The sequence below is a fragment of the Mesoplodon densirostris genome, chromosome 1, assembly GCF_025265405.1.
Source record: "Mesoplodon densirostris isolate mMesDen1 chromosome 1, mMesDen1 primary haplotype, whole genome shotgun sequence".
Classification (NCBI taxonomy): Eukaryota; Metazoa; Chordata; class Mammalia; order Artiodactyla; family Ziphiidae; genus Mesoplodon; species Mesoplodon densirostris.
Window position 1 is genome coordinate 155,193,470 of NC_082661.1, and position 18,400 is coordinate 155,211,869.

The window sequence follows — 18,400 nt, forward strand, 5'->3', positions numbered from 1 at the left end:
TCATCTATTGTTGTTCCCCTCTTTTCCTGCCTTTTATCTTTTTAAAAAATATTTGTTGATTTATATTTGGCTGCATCCGTCTTTTTTTTAAATTTTTATTTATTTTTGGCTGTGTTGGGTCTTTGTTACTGTGTGCGGCTTTCTCTAGTTGCAGGAAGCGGGGGCTACTTTTGGTTGCGGTGCGCAGGCTTCTCTTGTTGAGGAGCACGGGCTCTAGGCACGCGGGCTCAGTAGTTGTGGATCTTGGGCTCTAGAGCACAAGCTCAGTAGTTGTGGCACACGGGCTTATTTGCTCCGCGGCATGTGGGATCTTCCCAGACCAGGGATGGAATCCATGTCCCCTGCATTGGCAGGCAGATTCTTAACCACTGTGCCACCAGGGAAGCCCGGTCTTAATTGCAGCACGTGGGATCTTCTGGTTGTGGCATGCAGAATCTTTTGTTGCGGGATGCAAGATCTTTTAGTTGTGGCATGTGGGATCTAGTTCCCTGACCAGGGGTCAAACCCAGGCCCCCTGCATTGGGAGTGCAGAGTCTTAGGCACTGGACCACCGGGGAAGGAGCTCTGCCTTTTATCTTAATTTGCTATTTTTTAGAATTCCATTTTATTTTTGATTTTATAGGTATATCTCTTCACTCTATGTGTGTGTATCTGTCTGGCTATGTCTGTCTGTCTGGTTGTGTTGTACAGGGATCGCAATACATATCCTTAACTGTTTATAGTCTTAGACTTTTATTTTTCTGCTACTTCATGTAAAATGTAAGAACCTTCCATTAGTATGGGTCCATTTATCACAGCCCCACCCTTTATGCTGTACATGCATTATAAACCCCACGTTAAACAGTTACATGTATTTTAAATAAATGCAACGGAAGTAGTCTTTTATATTTATGCACTTATTACCATTTCTTGTGCTTTTTTTCATTTTTTTCTCAAATGTCAGATTTTCCACCTGATGATATATCCCTTCAGCCTGAGAAACTTCCCTTTAGTGTTTTTTTTAATGAAGATTTGCTGAGATAATTTCACTTAGTTTTCATTTGTCTGAAAATGTTTATTTAACCTTCATTTTTGAAGGATATTACTTTTTGGATATAAAATTCTGGGTTGACAGTTTCAGTGCTTTAAAGATGTAATTCCACTGTCTTGTGTTTTCCAGTGCTTCAGATGAGAAGCCAGTGGTAATATGTATTTTTGTTTCTTTGTATGTAATGTGAGATTTTTTTCTGGCTGCTTTCAAGGTGTTTCTTTTTCTTTGATGTACAGCAGTTTCATTGTGATGCCCTGAGGTTTGTGTTTCCCAAATACTTGTCCTGCTTTGGAATCACTGAGCTTCCTGGATCTATAAATTTATGTCTTTCATCAAATTTGGGGAATTTTTGGTCATGATATCGTCAGGCTGTTTTCTTTTTTTAATTTCCTTCTCCCCTCTTTTTTCCTCTTTCCAGGTTCCACTTACACATATGTTAGATTTTTTTTATATTGCCCTCAGATCACTGGGGCTCTTTTTCTCTTTTCAGTCATTTCTCTTTGTGTTCTTCAAATTTGGGCATTCCTATTGATTTGTTCTTAAGTTTATAACTCTTCTATTATTTTCAATCACAGATACAGCCTGAAAAATATAAAATCACAGGGACTTGGGAGATGATCTATATAGCATTAACTGTGTGTGTGTTTCCTCTTTTTAAAAATATATAAATTTTTACCTATAGTAGAGTTCATAAACCTTAAGTACAACATTTTATTAATTTTTACATACATATATGCATATTGCCATTATCCAGATCAAGATGGCACTGCAGCAGGCTGCCTTATGTTCCCTTCCCCAGAGATAGAGACCCTTCTGATCTTTATCAACTTAGACTAGTCTTGCCATCAAAAAAATGAAATCATGCAGTATGTACTCTTTTATGTCTGACTCTTTTCCTAAACATTGTGTCTGAGATTCATCCATGTTGTTATGGGTTGTAGTGATTTTCATTGTATGAGTACACCAAAATTTATTTATCCATACTGTTATTGTTAGGTATTTGGGTTAGTAGTTTTTTGCTTTTATGAAAAAACTTCTATGAATAATGTACGTGGTTTTTGGTAGTAGTAAGGACTCATTTATCTTGGGTATATACCTGGGATTGGTGGATTTTTTCTGTGAAGGGTCAGTAAAAATTTATTTTGTGGGTCAAGAGAATACTGTATAAGTACTTACATAGTAAGAACTTTTATTATTTTTCTAACAAAATTCAAAACATAGTGATTCAGTACTTTTTTTTTTTTGTAACACAGGTCTGCTAATGAGAAAAATGGAATTCTTTGGAGGGGAAGGTGTAGAACTAACATTTTCCTTAATTGGGGCTCAAAGTTAGTGTTTTCTGTCACCAAAATTGATCTCAAATGTTTACCTATTGGGCTTCCCTGGTGGCGCAGTGGTTGAGAGTCCACCTGCCGATGCTAGGGAACACGGGTTCGTGCCCTGGTCCGGGAAGATCCCACATGCCGCGGAGTGGCTGGGCCCGTGAGCCATGGCTGCTGAGCCTGTGCGTCCGGAGGCTGTGCTCCGCAACGGGAGAGGCCACAACAGTGAGAGGCCCACGTACCGCAAAAAAAAAAAAAAAAAAAAACTAACAACAAATACTATCAATTAAGGGGTGTTGAGTGCTGAAAGAAGCTGAAGACTACTGGAGTGATGTTTGCAGGAATAGCAAGAAAAACAAGAAGGAATCTCTTTTTCCTGTTCCTGCCTTCTAATCGCCTTCCTGTCAAAGAAGTCTAGGCAGTGCATTTTCCAGAATCCCAGTTTCAACATCAGAGAACAGAGTATAGTGGAGGTGGATTTGGAGTTGAGAGACACTGTGTAAATAACTAGCATACTATTCTGATATGTGAACTTCAGTAGAACAAGAAAACTTGTTTCATGTTTCCATCTAACAAGATACAGCTATCCTTCTTTTAAAAATGAGGATGTTCTCACCTCTTTCCAGATAGTCTCAGTAGTTATGCAGTATCCAGTCCCTAGGTGACAAATACCCTATTCTGGGTGATGTTACTGGTTTTTTAGTTAAAACACTATTCCATCTGAATAGTCTAACTCAAGGGTTAACTTAAGTTTCATATTTTACACATGTAAAGGAAAAGAAAATTGAAATAATTTGGCTGTTAGTCCTAAAAATCTTCACATTCAGAGGCTTCCCTGGTGGCGCAGTGGTTGGGAGTCCGCCTGCCGATGCAGGGGACGCGGGTTCGTGCCCTGGTCCGGGAGGATCCCACATGCCACAGAGCAGCTGGGCCCGTGAGCCATGGGCGCTGGGCCTGCGCGTCTGGAGCCTGTGCTCCGCGATGGGAGAGGCCACAGCAGTGAGGGTGTGGCCGCAAAAAAAAAAAAAAAAAATCTTCACATTCTGTTTGACCCTTCTAAATCTTATTTTTTTAATTTTTTTTTGTAGGAGTTTATTAATTAATTAATTTATTTTTGCTGTGTTGGGTCTTCGTTTCTGTGTGAGGGCTTTCTCTAGTTGTGGCAAGCGGGGGCCACTCCTCATCGCGGTGCGCGGGCCTCTCACTATCGCGGCCTCTCTTGTTGAGGAGCATAGGCTCCAGACGCGCAGGCTCTGTAGTTGTGGCTCACGGGCCTAGTTGCTCCGCGGCATGTGGGATTCTCCCAGACCAGGGCTCGAACCCGTGTCCCCCGCATTAGCAGGCAGACTCTCAACCACTGCGCCACCAGGGAAGCCCTCTAAATCTTATTTTTGACTAGATGTTGATGTTTGTGTTTTCCCACACAGTATAATTGTTGTCAGAAGTATTAGTGATACAGAATATCTTGAAAAAGTGCCCCATAACTGACAAAGGATTAATCTCCAAAATATACAAGCAGCTCATGCAGCTCAATATCAAAAAAACAAATAACCCAATCCAAAAGTGGGTGGAAGACCTAAATAGACATTTCTCCAAAGTAGATATACAGATTGCCAACAAACACATGAAAAGATGCTCAATATCACTAATCATTAGAGAAATGCAAATCAAAACCACAATGAGATATCACCTCACACTGGTCAGAATGGCCATCGTCAAAAAAATCTAGAAACAGTAAATGCTGGAGAGGGTGTGGAGAAAAGGGAACCCTCCTGCACTGTTGGTGGGAATGTAAATTGATACAGCCACTGTGGAGATTAGTATGGAAGTTCCTTAAAAAACTAAAAATAGAACTACCATATGACCCAGCAATCCCACTACTGGGCATACCCTGAGAAAACCATAATTCAAAAAGATACAGGTACCACAATGTTCATTGTAGCACTATTTACAATAGCCAGGACTTGGAAGCAATCTAAATGTCCATCGACAGATGAATGGATGAAGAAGATATGGCACATATATACAATGGAATATTACTCAGCCATAAAAAGGAACGAAATTGAGTTATTTGTAATGAGGTGGGTAGACCTAGAGTCTGTCATACAAAGTGAAGTCAGAAAGAGAAAAACAAATACCGGATGTTAATGCACATATATGGAATCTACAAAAACAGTACCGATGAACCCAGTGCCAGGGCAGGAATGAAGACACAGACATAGAGAACGGACTTGAGGACACAGTGGGGGAAGGGGAAGCTGGGACGAAGTGAGAGAGTAGCATTGCCATATGTACACTACCAAATGTAAAATGGATGGCTAGTGGGAAGCTGCTGCATAGCACAGGGAGATCAGCTTGATGCTTTGTGATGACCTAGAGGGCTGGGGTAAGGAGGGTGAGAGGGAGGCTCAAGAGGGAGGGTATGTGGGGATATATGTATATATACAGCTGATTCACTTTATTGTACAGCAGAAACTAACACACCATTGTAAAGCAATTATACTCCAATAAAGATTTTTTTTTTAAAGTGCCCCAATGTTTCTGAGATGTTCTTCCAAGTCATTAAACACTTAATGCTGCAGGATTTGGTGCTAGTGCTTTTCTAGATATTGTCAGGCATTGTCAGCCCAGGGTTTTCAAACTGAAGTTTGTACAAGCGCCAGCAACAGCACTTCTTACACTTGCTTCCAGCTGTGACTTTTTCTAAGATCACTGATTTTTAAGACACATCCGAGTATCAGACATGTTAAAATTTGGGTGTTGGGCTTCCCTGGTGGCGCAGTGGTTGAGAGTCCGCTTGCCGATGCAGGGGACACGGGTTCGTGCCCCGGTCCGGGAGGATCCCACATGCCGCGGAGCGGCTGGGCCCGTGAGCCATGGCCGCTGAGCCTGCGCGTCCGGAGCCTGTGCTCCGCAACGGGAGAGGCCACAACAGTGAGAGGCCCACGAACTGAAAAAAAAAAAAAAAAAAAAAAAAAAATTTGGGTGTTAGAATTAATAAATATGGTAATTTTAATTTATCATGGATCCATGTATGCCAGACACTAGGCTGGGAACTTCATGTCTGTTATCTCAAAATATCATAATCTTTTAAGATTGTATTATTATCTTTGTTTTATAGACAAAGAAGGACTTATTTATTTATTCAAGTCACATATCCATTGAGAGGTAGAACAGAACTCACACACATGATCTGAATAAATCCAGAATTTAATTTGTGTTCTTCTTGTGCTCTAAGGAGGAGATCAGTTTCAGAGATCAGGGTAGAATGGGTGTGTATGCTCATCAGTCCTTAGCATTGTTGTCTCAGTGGACTCTGCCAATAGGAACCACTCTGGATTGGAGATTGACAATCAAAAAATTACCAAAATCTGGGATGGGTGTAGGTGCAATGCTATTAGAGTTTGACTGAAATGGCTACACTTGGGTGTAGGCAGACAGGGAGGTAAGGCAGGCAGGAGGGACCTGTAGAATATGATTGAAGATTTAGAATTCATATTGAAGGCAGTGAGTAGATTTAGTGAGAATAAAAAATGAAGGAGTTAGGGGTGGAATGTTCTAAAAGGATTTTTAACCACTGGACCACCAGGGAAGTCCCTAAAAGAAACTTTTTAAGAGGTAAAACAGTTTGTAATGAGGTTCAAGATGTGACTCAAGTAGGATGAAGATGAAAAACATTGATGAGATAAATTAGTGAGAGATGCTTTCAGTAATTCTGAGACAGCAGGTATGAACTATTTGAGGCAAGTTGGGGCATGTAGTCACTCTGAATAAGGAAGTATAATGCTGGGATATTAATTGGGTCTTTGATCTAGAGTGAATTGTAAATTTAAATTCTTAGTCTGGGAATTCTGAATTGAGAATCTGAAGATTTACATCTAAATCCTGGATCCTCTTCTTACCAACAGTGTAACCTATAAAAAATCTTTTCTTTGAAGTTTTTTCCTCTGTTGAGAATGGGTATGTTTAGACTGTCTCCCTCCCTCCCCTGTAGTCATAGTTAAGGGTTATAGACTACACACACTACAAGCTAATGTGTTTTTCCCCCCAGGCCAAGGCTTTAGTTTTGTGGTCTTACAATTCCCTGGGACTTTTTCACTTTATAAAAGGCATGCATTTTGCCTTGCAGAAGATTGTCCTGTCTTTGAACATTTGCAGTCTCCCTTAGTTTCTCTGGGTGACTCTTTTTTGCCCCTCTATGTTTGCTTAGAACTTACAGGAGGAAGAGAAATCTATATGCTATAGATGTCAATGCCCAGTGGTTACATAGAAAAAGCCATGGGTAGCTTACTTGGCTTACATTGTCTAGGGCGATTATGTGTCTTCCCTTTCAGTTATTCTCTTTCTTGATGTTGGAAGGTGGCTTGTAAATCACAGCTCTCTCAGTTGAATCTTTTTCATTGCCTTAAAGGGACCTTAACATTTAAAAGAATATTTTTGTGGAAAGATGTGAGGCTTTTATCTCTCCAGTTCATTTTTTGAACTAAATTTATTTATTTATTCATTTATTTTGGGCTGTGTTGGGTCTTCATTGCTGTGCAGGGACTTTCTCTAGTTGCACTGAGCGGGGGCTACTCTTCGTTGAAGTGCACGGGCTTCTCATTGCGGTGGCTTCTTTTGTTGTGGAGCTTGGGCTCTAGGCCTGCAGGCTTCAGTAGTTGTGGCATGTAGGCTCAGTAGTTGTGGCTCGTGGCCTTAGTTGCTCTGCGGCATGTGGGATCTTCCTGGACCAGGGATCGAACTAGTGTCCCCTGCACTGGCAGGTGGATTCTTAACCACTGTGCCATCAGGGAAGTCCTCTCCAGTTCATTTTTATTCATCTGTATTGTCTTTTTTTAAAAACATCCTTATTGAGAGGTAATTCGTATACCATGCAATTCACCAATTTAAAGTACAATTCACCTATTTAAAGTGTACAATCACTGGTTTTAGTATATTCACAGATACGTGCAACCTGTGATGTGTGGCTTGCGGGACCTTAGTTCCCCAACCAGGGATTGAACTCGCACCCTCAGCAGTGAGAGTGCAGAGTCCTAACCACTGGACCGCCAGGGAATTCCCTAGAGCAGCGGTCCCCAACCTTTTTGGCACCAGGGACCGGTTTTGTGGAAGACAGTTTTTCCACGGGCGGCAAGGGAATTGTTTTGGGATGATTCAAGTGCATTACTTTTATTGTGCACTTTATTTCTATTATTACATTTTAATATATAATGAAATAATTATACAATTCCTCATAATGCAGAATCAGTGGGAGGCCTGAGCTTGTTTTCCTGCAACTAGATGGTCCCATCTGGGATGATGGGAGACAGTAACACCCGAAGTGTCTTGCTTATGTCCAGACTACTCTGTAATCTCATCTTGGCTGCTGTCACTGCAGAAAACCCTGCTTCACAAAGATAGGATGTTGTAAATCGAAGCAGGCTTTTCAGTGCTTTTGTGGCAATCTCAGGATATTCCACCTTGACTTTAGTGCAGAAGGTATGGAGATTTGAAGTTGTCTCAAACATATTTTTAAGGGCACCGTCATTTGCCATCTCAAGCAGTTGATCCTCTTCTCGCACGGACAAAGTCGATTCACCTGGCTTATTCACAAATGGGTCGCAGATCCATTCCTTCCCAGTTTGGGGGTCTTTTGTGGTTGGGAAGTAATGCTCAAACTCTTCTGAAAGCTGAGATAGGTGATGATGATGCACCAGCTGGGAGAAAGAAGGCCCTGGCTCAGTCTCTTTCAAAATCTCTGCTAATGTTTGAAACATGTCAAAAATCCCAATGTTCACTCGTCGCCCCCATAATTCCAGTTTGGCTTTGAATGCAGCCACTTTATTTGCCAACTTGAATACAGTTGTCATTCTCCCCTGAAGTGACAGATAGAGTTCATTGAGCAGGTTGAATATGTCACACAAGTAAGCAGGTTTTGCGACCCATTCTTTGTCACTGAAACGTGCTGCCACTGGTGACTGTTTTTCTAAAAGAAATCTCTGGAGCGGCTCTCTTAACTCAAAAACTCTGTCCAGTGATCTACCTTTAGAAAGCCATCTCACAGAGGTGCATGAACAGATGTGAGTTAATGGCATGTACTTTAATGTGGTTGATAATTTTAATCACATCCTGTAAAATGTTGTTAAGTTCAGGTGACATTTTTCGGCTAGCCAGCATTTCTCTGTGGATGACACAGCGTGTAGACTCACATTCAGAAGCGACCTCTATGAGCCGAGTAGAAAAACCAGAAAGCCATCCAGTCATGGCAGCCACTCTGTCCATGCATATACCGACACAGAATGACCAGTTCAGTTTTCCTGATATCTGATCATTCAAAGACTTGAATAGTTCTGCAGCTGTGGTGTTGGTTGGCAACAAAAGTGCACATAACATATGCTCATGCACATCCTCCTGAAAAATATATATCACAAAAACAAGCATTGTTGCCTTGTTGTCAACATCGGTAGACTCAGCTTGGATTGCGTACTATGGTGACTTATTAATCCTCTCTAACAGTTGTGCCTCAGTATCCTCTGCTGTTTCATCAATTTGTCTAGTTATGGTGCTAGCCGAAAGAGGAACATGTGCCACCTTTGAAACTGCAACCTCTCCTAAAAGTTCATGACAAATGTCCTTAGCAGCAGGCAGGATCAATGTTTCCCCGATAGTAAAGGGCTTCTTAGCTTTAGCAATGTGGTTAGCCACTAAGAATGATGCTCTCAGTGCCGACACATTTGATGAAGTGGTGGCCTTCAATAATTGCTTCTGTTCTTTGTGTTCACGTTTTTTTTTTCTTTTGAACAATTCCAAAGGCTTGTCTTTTAATGCAGGGTGCTTGGTCTCCATGTGGCAAAGCAGTTTTGAGGGTTTCATGGCTTCGTTGGGTAGCCGGTCGCCACATGTTATACAAAGCGGGCTTGGAGAATGTGAATCACCTGTTGCAGTGAACCCGTAATTTAAGTAGGACTCTCGGTATTTTCTTTTAAATGCAGCTTTCTTTTTGTTGGCAGTCTTAGAGTCTTCTGCTGTCTCATCATTGGGTCTTTCCCCCTTTTCAAAGAAGCTCTCCAGTGGTGTTTGTTTTTTACTCATTTTGGCTAGGGTTAGCTTGTGGGCGTACCAAACTGACTGAGGCAAGTGCACAGTGTGGAAAAGAGGCGCGGATGGAAGTGGTAAATAAAATAATGGTGGGCGACGTGCAGACTAAAATAAGTGTCGGATTCTGACTTAAAGCCTGACACCATGTGCAGCTGTACAACTGAAGTACATCCACTCACTTGCCACTGTAAAGCCTGCCACCAGATGCAGCTTAACTGTCACTTGCCACTCACTGATAGGATTTTTTTTTTAAGATTTTTTTTGATGTGGACCATTTTTAAAGTCTTTTTTATTGCATTTGTTACAGTATTGCTTCTGCTTTTTGTTTTGATGTTTTTGGCCGTGAGGCTTGTGGGGTCTTAGCTCCCCAACCAGGGATCAAACCCACACCCCTTGCATTGGAAGGTGAAGTCTCGTGATGCTAATGATAATCTGTATTTGCAGCCACTCCCCAGCGCTAGCATCACTGCCTCAGCTCTACCTCAGATCACCAGGCATTAGATTCTCATAAGGAGCGCGCAACCTAGATCCCTCGCGTGCGCAGTTCACAGTAGGGTTTGCGCTCCTATGACAATCTAATGCTGCTGCTGATCTGACAGGAGGCGGAGCTCAGGTGGTAATGTGAGCGATGGGGAGCAGCTGTAAATACAGATGAAGTTTCCATCGTTCGCCCGCCGCTCACCTCCTGCTGTGTGGCCCAGTTCCTAATGGAGGTTGGGGACCCCTGCCCTAGAGCAATTTTATCTTCTCAAAAAGAAACCACCTGCCCTTTGGCTGTCATTCCCATATGCCCCTCCAGCCCTAAGCAATCACTAAATTGCTTTCTGTCTCTGTACATTTCCCTGATTTGCACATATCATATAATTGGAATTATATAACATGTTGGTCTTTCATGACTGGTTTCTTTAACTTAAGATAATGTTTTCAAGGTTCATCCATTTTGTAGCATCAGTACTTCATTCCTTTTTACAGCCAAATAATATTCCATTGTGTGGATGTATGAAATTTTGTTTATCCATTCATCAGTTGATGGACATTTGGGTTGATTCCACCTTTTGGCTATTAGGAATAATGCTGCTATAAATATTCATGTACAAGTTTTAGTGTAGACATTTTTACTTAATTGTTAGGTCATATGTAACTCATTTGAGGAACTGACAAACTTTTCCACAGTGCACCATTTTATATTCTCATCAGTAGTGTATGAGGGTTCCAATTTCTTCACATCCTCATCAACACTTATAATTTTCTTATCTGTGTAATTGACTTTTTGATTCTAGCCAACCTAGTGGATGTGTAATGGTGTTTTATTGTAGTTTTAATTTGCGTTTTCCTGATAACTAATGATGTCAAGAATCTTTTCATGTGCTTGTTAGCCATTTGTGTATCTTTTTTGGAGAAATACCTATTCAGATCTTTCTTCCATTTTAAATTGGGTTATTTGTCTTCTTATTATTGAATTGTAAGTGTTTCATATATATAAATATTCTGGATATGAGTTCCTTATCAGTTATATGATTTGCAAGAATTTTCTTCTGTTCTATGGGTTGTCTTTTCACTTTCTTTGTGATGTCCTTTGAAGTACAAATGTTTTTTATCTTGATGAAGTCCAATTTATCTATTTTGGTTTTTCTTTTTGTCACACTTTTGGTATCATATCTAAGAAACCATTGCCTAAATTAAGGTCACAAAGATATATGACTGTTTTCTTCTAAGAGTTTTATAGTGTTAGCTCTTACATTCAGGTCCTTAATCTGTTTTGGTCAAATTGTTCAAAAATTTAAATTGGTCAAAATTTGTTTTATATATGGTTTGAGGTAAGGGTCCAAGTTCATTCTTTTGCATGTGGATGTCTGGTTGTTCCAGCACCATTTATTGAAAAGGCTATTCTTTCCCCATTGGATGGCTTTGGCACGTTTGTTGAAAATTAGTTGACCATTGCTGTATGGGTTTCTTTTTGGACTCTTAATTCTGTTCCACTGGTTTGTAAGTCTGTCCTTGTGTCCAGTACCACACTTTCCCCCCCAAGTTTTATTGAGATACAATTGACATACAGCGTTGTATAAGTTTGAGATATACCACATGATTTACATATATTGTGAAATGATTACCACGGTAAGTTTAGTTAACATCCATCATCTTGTATAGATTTTTTAAATGTTTCTTTTCCTTGTGATGAGAACTTTGTTTTCCCCAGTCCTGTGGAAGTCCTGCAGTCAAATCCCACTGGCAGATTCCCTGGGTATTCCTAGTCCTGTTGCCGGACCCCAGGCTGGGAAGCCTGACGTGGGGCTCAGAACCTTCACTCCAGTGGGAAAACTTCTGTAGTATAATTATTCTCCAGTTTGTGGGTCACCCACCCATGGCTTTGGGATTTGATTTATCGTGATTGTGCCCCTCCTACCATCTCATTGCAGTTTCTCCTTTGTCTTTGGACGTGGGGTATCTTTTTTGGTGGGTTCAATAGTCTTCTTGTCAATGGTTGTTCAGCAGTTAGTGATTTCGGTGCTCTTGCAAGAGGAGGTGAGCACAGGTCCTTCTACTCGGCTGTCTTCCACAGTGGTCTGTGATGAGAACTTTATACACCATATTAATTGCTGTTGCTTTGCAGTAAGTTTTGAAATCAGGAAATGTGAATCCTCCTACTTTGTTCTTTCTCAGGATTAACTATTCTGCATGAACTTTAGAATCAGCATGTCACCTTCTACAAAGAAGTCAGCTTGGATTCTGATGAGGATTGTATTGAATCTATGTATCAGTTTGGGGACTGTTGCCATCTTAACAATGCTAAGTCTTCCAGTCCATGAATGTGGGATGTTTCTTCATTTATTTTAGATCTTTGATTTCTTTTTTTTTTTTTTTTTTTTTTTTTTTGCGGTACGCGGGCTTCTCACTGCTGTGGCCCCTCCCGTTGCAGAGCACAGGCTCCGGACGCACAGGCTCAGCGGCCATGGCTCACAGGCCCAGCCGCTCCGCGGCATGTGGGATCTTCCCGGACCGGGGCACGAACCCGCGTCCCCTGCATAGGCAGGCGGACTCTCAACCACTGCGCCACCAGGGAAGCCCTAGATCTTTGATTTCTTTCAACAGTGTTTGTAGTTTTCATAGTATAAGTTTTACACTTCTTTTGTTAAATTTATTCCTAATATAATTTATTCTTTTAATGCTATTGTAAATGGAATTGTTTTCTTAATTTCATTTTCAGATTTTTCATTCCAAGTATATAGAAATTTAATTGATTTTTGTATATTGATCTTGTATTATGCAACTTTGCTAAACTTATTAGTTCTAATTGGTTTTAATGAATTCCTTAGGAGGAGTTTTTAAGTGCAAAATCATGTAATCTGTGAATAGAGATAACTTTACTTCTTTTCTAATAGTTGCCTTTTATGTCTTTATCTTGTCCAACTGCCCTGGCTAGAACCTTCAGTATAATGTCAAACAGTAGTGGTGAAAGCAGACATCCTTGTCTTGTTCCTAATCTTAAGCATCCTGTTTTCCACCTTGAAGTATGATATTGACTGTGGATTTTTCATGAATGCCCTTTATCTTGCTGAGGAATTTCCCTTCTATTCCTAGTTTCTTGAGTATTTTTATTATCAAAGGGTGTCAGATTTTGTGAAATGCCTTTTTGCATCTATTAAGCATCATGTGATTGTTGTTTTTTATTCTACTGATATAATGTATTACATTAATTGATTTTCAAATATTAAACCAACACTGCATTCTTGGCATAAATCTCACTTGGTCATAATAGAATTCTTTTTATCTGTTGAAGATTTGGTTTGCTAGTATGCTGTTGAAGATTTTTGCATCCATAGTCATAAGAGATACTGGTCTGTAGTTTTCTTGTGATATTTTTGTCTAGTTTTGGAATCAGGTTAATACTGACTTCATAAAATGAGTTGGAAGTGTTTTACCATCTTTCATTGTTGGGAAGACTTCTGGGAAAATTGGTATTCTTTACATGTTCAGTACAATTCAGCAATAAAGCCATCTGGTCCTGGGCTTTTCTTTGTTTCTAGTTTTTGATAATTCACTCTCTTCCTTTGTTATAGGTTTATTCATATTTCCTTTTCTTTTCTTTTCTTTTCTTTTCTTTTTTTTTTTTTTTTGCGGTACACGGGCCTCTCACTGCTGTGGCCTCTCCCGTTGCGGAGCACAGGCTCCGGACATGCAGGCTCAGCGGGCATGGCTCACGGGCCCAGCCGCTCCGCAGCACGTGGGATCCTCCTGGACCGGGGCACGAACCCATGTCCCCTGCATCGGCAGGCGGACTCTCAACCACTGCGCCACCAGGGAAGCCCTCTATTTTTTTTTAATTGAAGTATAGTTGATTTACAATATTATGTAAGTTTCAGGTATACAACAGTGATTCACATATTTTGAGGTTCTGTTTCTTACGTCAGTTTCAGTAGTTTGTGTCTTTCTAGAAATTTATGCACTTCATCTAAGTTATCTAATTTATTGGCATATAATTGTTCATAGAATTTCTTTATAATCCTTTTTGTTTCAGTAAGATCAGTAGTAATAGCCCCTCTTTCATTTCTGAATCTAGTAATTTGAGTCTTCTCTCTTTTTTCTTGGTCAGTCGAGCTAAAGCTTTTGGTTTTCTGTTTCTCTAGCAGTCATCAAGTTCTTCTGGGCAGAAGTATTTTGGGGCAACTGATAATAGGGAGACTTTGCCCAATTCTGCTTCTCTGCCACTATCTAGTCTTTCCCACTGTACCCCTTCTTATCTTGCCCCTAGGGAATTTCCCTATACTTACTATTGCTTATTTTCTGGCTCTCACTGCTTGAACCATAATTAATTCCATCTGTTTTTTACATATGTGTGTGTATGTGTGTATATATATATATATATATATATATATATATATATTCATATATATATACACTTGTGTGCTTGAACCTCATTATTCCTTTCTTTCTTTTGTCCAGATCTTAATCCATTTAACCTTAAGGAAAGCCAGCTGCTTTTCATTGTGGGTTTTTCTTTTTTTGTAGATTATATTCCATTATAGCTTATTAAAAGATATTGTATAATTCCCTGTGCTATACAGTTGTTGTTGCTTATAAATGTTACATATAGTAGTTTGTATCTGTTAATACAAACTGTATCTGTAGTTTGTATCTGTATCTGTTAATCCCATACTCCTGATTTCTCCCTCCCCCACCTCTCCTCTGGTAACCATAAGTTTGTTTTCTATGAGTCTGTTGCTGTTTTGTATATAGATTCTTTTTAGATTCCACATATAAGTGATATCATATAGTGTTTGTGTTTCTCTGATTTATTTCACTAAGCATAATACTCTCTAGGTCCATGCATGTTGCTATAAATGACAATATTTCATTCTCTTTTATGGCTGAATAATATTTCTCTGTGTGTGTGTGTGCACGTGTGTGACATCTTCTTAAGCCATTTGTCTGTTGATGGGGACTTGGGTTGTTTCTGTGTCCTGGCTATTGTAAAGGGTGCTGCTGTGAACATTGGGGTGCATGTATCTTTTCAATGTTCTGAGTAAAAAGACCTTAAATTATGATTGATCATTTTAAGAATAGGGCAAATGATGCACCTTTATCAAGGAAAAGGAAAGTTAGAAAACCGAAAGTTAAATTAATATATTAAAGGCATCTATTAAGCAGCCATCTACCCGCATCTACATTCTCTACCATAGTCTTCACCTAACTACGTTGTGAGAAAAGTAGGCTTTATGAGCTGGCCTGGGAACATAACCACATATAGTAGTTTTAGCACTATAATATAGTGTAATTTCTATAGTATACTCTCTCTATATGTATATATTTTATTTTTCTCTAGTCATTTTGGATAACCACTCATCATATTATACTATACTATATATAATGTATGGATTAAGAATGGTAAGAGGTAGGTAAGAGTGATTAGCCACACTGCCTGGATTTGAGTTCTTATGCCCTTGAGCAAATTACTTAGCTTAAGTTTCTCATCTGTTAAATGGGTATGTTAATAATGCCTCCCACAAAGAATCATTGTATTATATGGGTTACTAGTACATTTAAGTTACTGGAAATATGCCCAGCACATAGCAAAAATCAGTAAATGTTAGCCATTAGTACTATTACAAATAATTCACCTATAAAAATATGCTTTTTGAATTGCAGATTTTGTCTATGAGGATCAAACTGTAGAATAACATTGATTTGTGCCATGTTGCCATCACTCATTTTGTCCTTCTGCCTCACAAGTACTCGGAACTAGAGAACATCTATGGTTACATTAAACCAAAAGTCAAAACCTCTGAAGCCTCAGTGAAAGTGTCAGACCCTCAGTTTTTAAGGCTAATATTTTAGGACCTTATGAATTTCCCTTAAAGCTAAAAATAGCTTCCATGATGACTGTCTCTTTTACAGTCAGTGTCCAGGTTATTTTTAGAACCCTAGTATTCAGGGTATTTTTAGAACTCTAGCAGTACCAGCTTATCTTGAAGGTGGAAATAAATGGAGTAAAACGTTTCTTGTAATTCAGAAACTTTCAGGAATCTTTGTGAAGTGTAGTTTTGTAGTATATGCTTGTTAAATGGTTTGGGGCTGATAGAATGAGTCTTTAAAATATAATTTGGTTTAGCTCTCAGGAAGAGTACAGTGAAATGTGTAGCGTCTAACTTTTCTATACCACACAATTTAGGTATGAAATAACCTTGTCTCATTAAAGAATAGTGACCTTGACTAAGTATATGAGTAACAAAACAAATTGTATCTTCAAGTAGGCTCTATTGGTTTATTAGAAAAATAGGTTATTGAGTTTTTTCCATAGAGTAACTCAATTTGTTAAAATTGAAGTAGCTGTATTGATACTCTGTTGTTTGTTTGTTTTTTGGATTTGACACATAAGAGAGATCATATGGTATTTGTCTTTCTCTGTCTGACTTATTTCACTTAACTTAGTGTCCTCTAAGTCCATCAGTGTTGTTGCAAGTGGCAAGATTTCATTCTTTTCTAATGGCTGAATAATATTCCATACACACACACACACACACACACACATACACACATATGTATGTATACAGAGTCTACAATTTCTTTATCCATTCATCCATCAGTGGACATTTAGGTTGTTTCCACATCTTTGCTATTGTAAATAAAGTTGCAATGAACATGAGGGTACATATATCTTTTCGAGTTAGTGTTTTTGTTTTCTTTAGATAAATACCCAGAAATGAAATTGCTGGATCATATGATAGTTCTATTTTTAATTTTTTGTTTTATCTTAATATTAACACTTAGTCTTGAAATATATATTGATTGCATAGCTATTGACAAATCAGAATTTTAGGGAGATTTCTGTTCTCAGACTTGATCAACCACTGAAGTCTAGAGCATGTCAAAAAGTATACTAATAGGTTTCATTCCTTCAGAAAGTATGCATTTATATCTTACTTTATAAGACAAATGTAGAGCCCTTAGAAGATGACAATCTTCTTGAGGACACATAATTTTCATACTAATAACCGCAGCAAGGAGACACTGTAAGATAATTGCTTTGTAATTGGTACAGTGTTTTCAGTTCAAAGGAGTCAGTGATTCTTTCAGACTAGAGTGGGTCAAGCAGAGCTTCAAAAAGAGGAAGCAGAATTTGGGCCAAAATTTTAAGAGCAGGTAAGATTTTTTTTTTTTTTTTTTTTTTTTTTGCGGTACGCGGGCCTCTCACTGTTGTGGACTCTCCCGTTGCGGAGCACAGGCTCCGGACGCGCAGGCTCAGCAGCCATGGCTCACGGGCCCAGCTGCTCCGCGGCATGTGGGATCTTCCCGGACCGGGGCACGAATCTGTGTCCCCTGCATCAGCAGGCGGACTCTCAACCACTGCGCCACCAGGGAAGCCCTGATTATGGTGTTTTAAATGCCATAAGGTATTATCAGTGGGAAACCATTGTTTTATTGGGGTAACATTAAAATAGATGTTTTAAGAGTAACTTAGAAGCTCTGGGTTTGATTTTGAGACTTAAAGAGACTAAAGTCGGGTGTGATGTAATAAGGGCCTAGAGTATGGAGTATTAGAGTATTAATACAGTTTTATCAACTGTATTAATATGAAGGTAACTTACTTTTGAGAAGAGTAGTCTGGGCACTTAAGAATACTGAAGTTTTCTTTTTTTTTTTTTTTTTGATTTTTTTTTGAAGTTTTCTTAAAAGGAATTTACAATGTAGGTACAATGGAAAGACATTCTATTTTTTTTTAATCAATTAATTTAATTTTTTGGTTACGCTGGGTCTTAGGTGCAGCAGGCAGGCTCCTTAGCTGTGGCTCCAGGGCTCCTTAGTTTTGGCTCGCCAGCTTCTTAGTTGCAGCATGTGGGCTCCTTAGTTGCGGTATGTGAACTCTTAGTTGCAGCATGCATGCAGGATCTAGTTCCCTGACCAGGGATTGAACCCTGGCCCCCTGCATTGGGAGCACGGAGTCCCATCCACTGTACCACCAGGGAAGTCCCATGGTATTCTAATTTTTAAGGTCACATTGGAGTTTTTGCTTCAAATTCTTTTGGAACAGTTAGGTTTGAATGGAGGATGGTTTTACTTCTTAATTGCTTATAGGGAACAGAAATAAAATCTAGAGGGTCTGTTTTTTTTGGTTAAGTTTGCAGCACTTAATGAGTGCATGAGCTTTACAGGCTGAAATACTTTGCTTTTCAGTTACCTGAGAATACCCAAGATGAATGGGCACCAGGTTATTTTCTTAATGTCATAACTGCACCTGTAGAGTAAAAATTAGAGTTATCTAGTTAAACTTGAATAACCTCCCCAACCTAAATTGGGTAGTTCCAGGATAAACATCACTTTCGGGATTGCATTTTCCCCAGGTTATTTTCTTAATGTCATAACTGCACCTGTAGAGTAAAAATTAGAGTTATCTAGTTAAACTTGAATAACCTCCCCAACCTAAATTGGGTAGTTCCAGGATAAACATCACTTTCGGGATTGCATTTTCCCATCT

At 39.4% G+C, this 18,400-nt stretch overlaps 1 protein-coding gene across 5 annotated transcripts in view; it reads left to right on the forward strand.

The window, feature by feature from the left end:
- PDS5A (PDS5 cohesin associated factor A) overlaps positions 1-18,400 on the forward strand; it is a 132,278-nt gene that overhangs the window by 16,720 nt on the left and 97,158 nt on the right. The window lies entirely within an intron of this gene.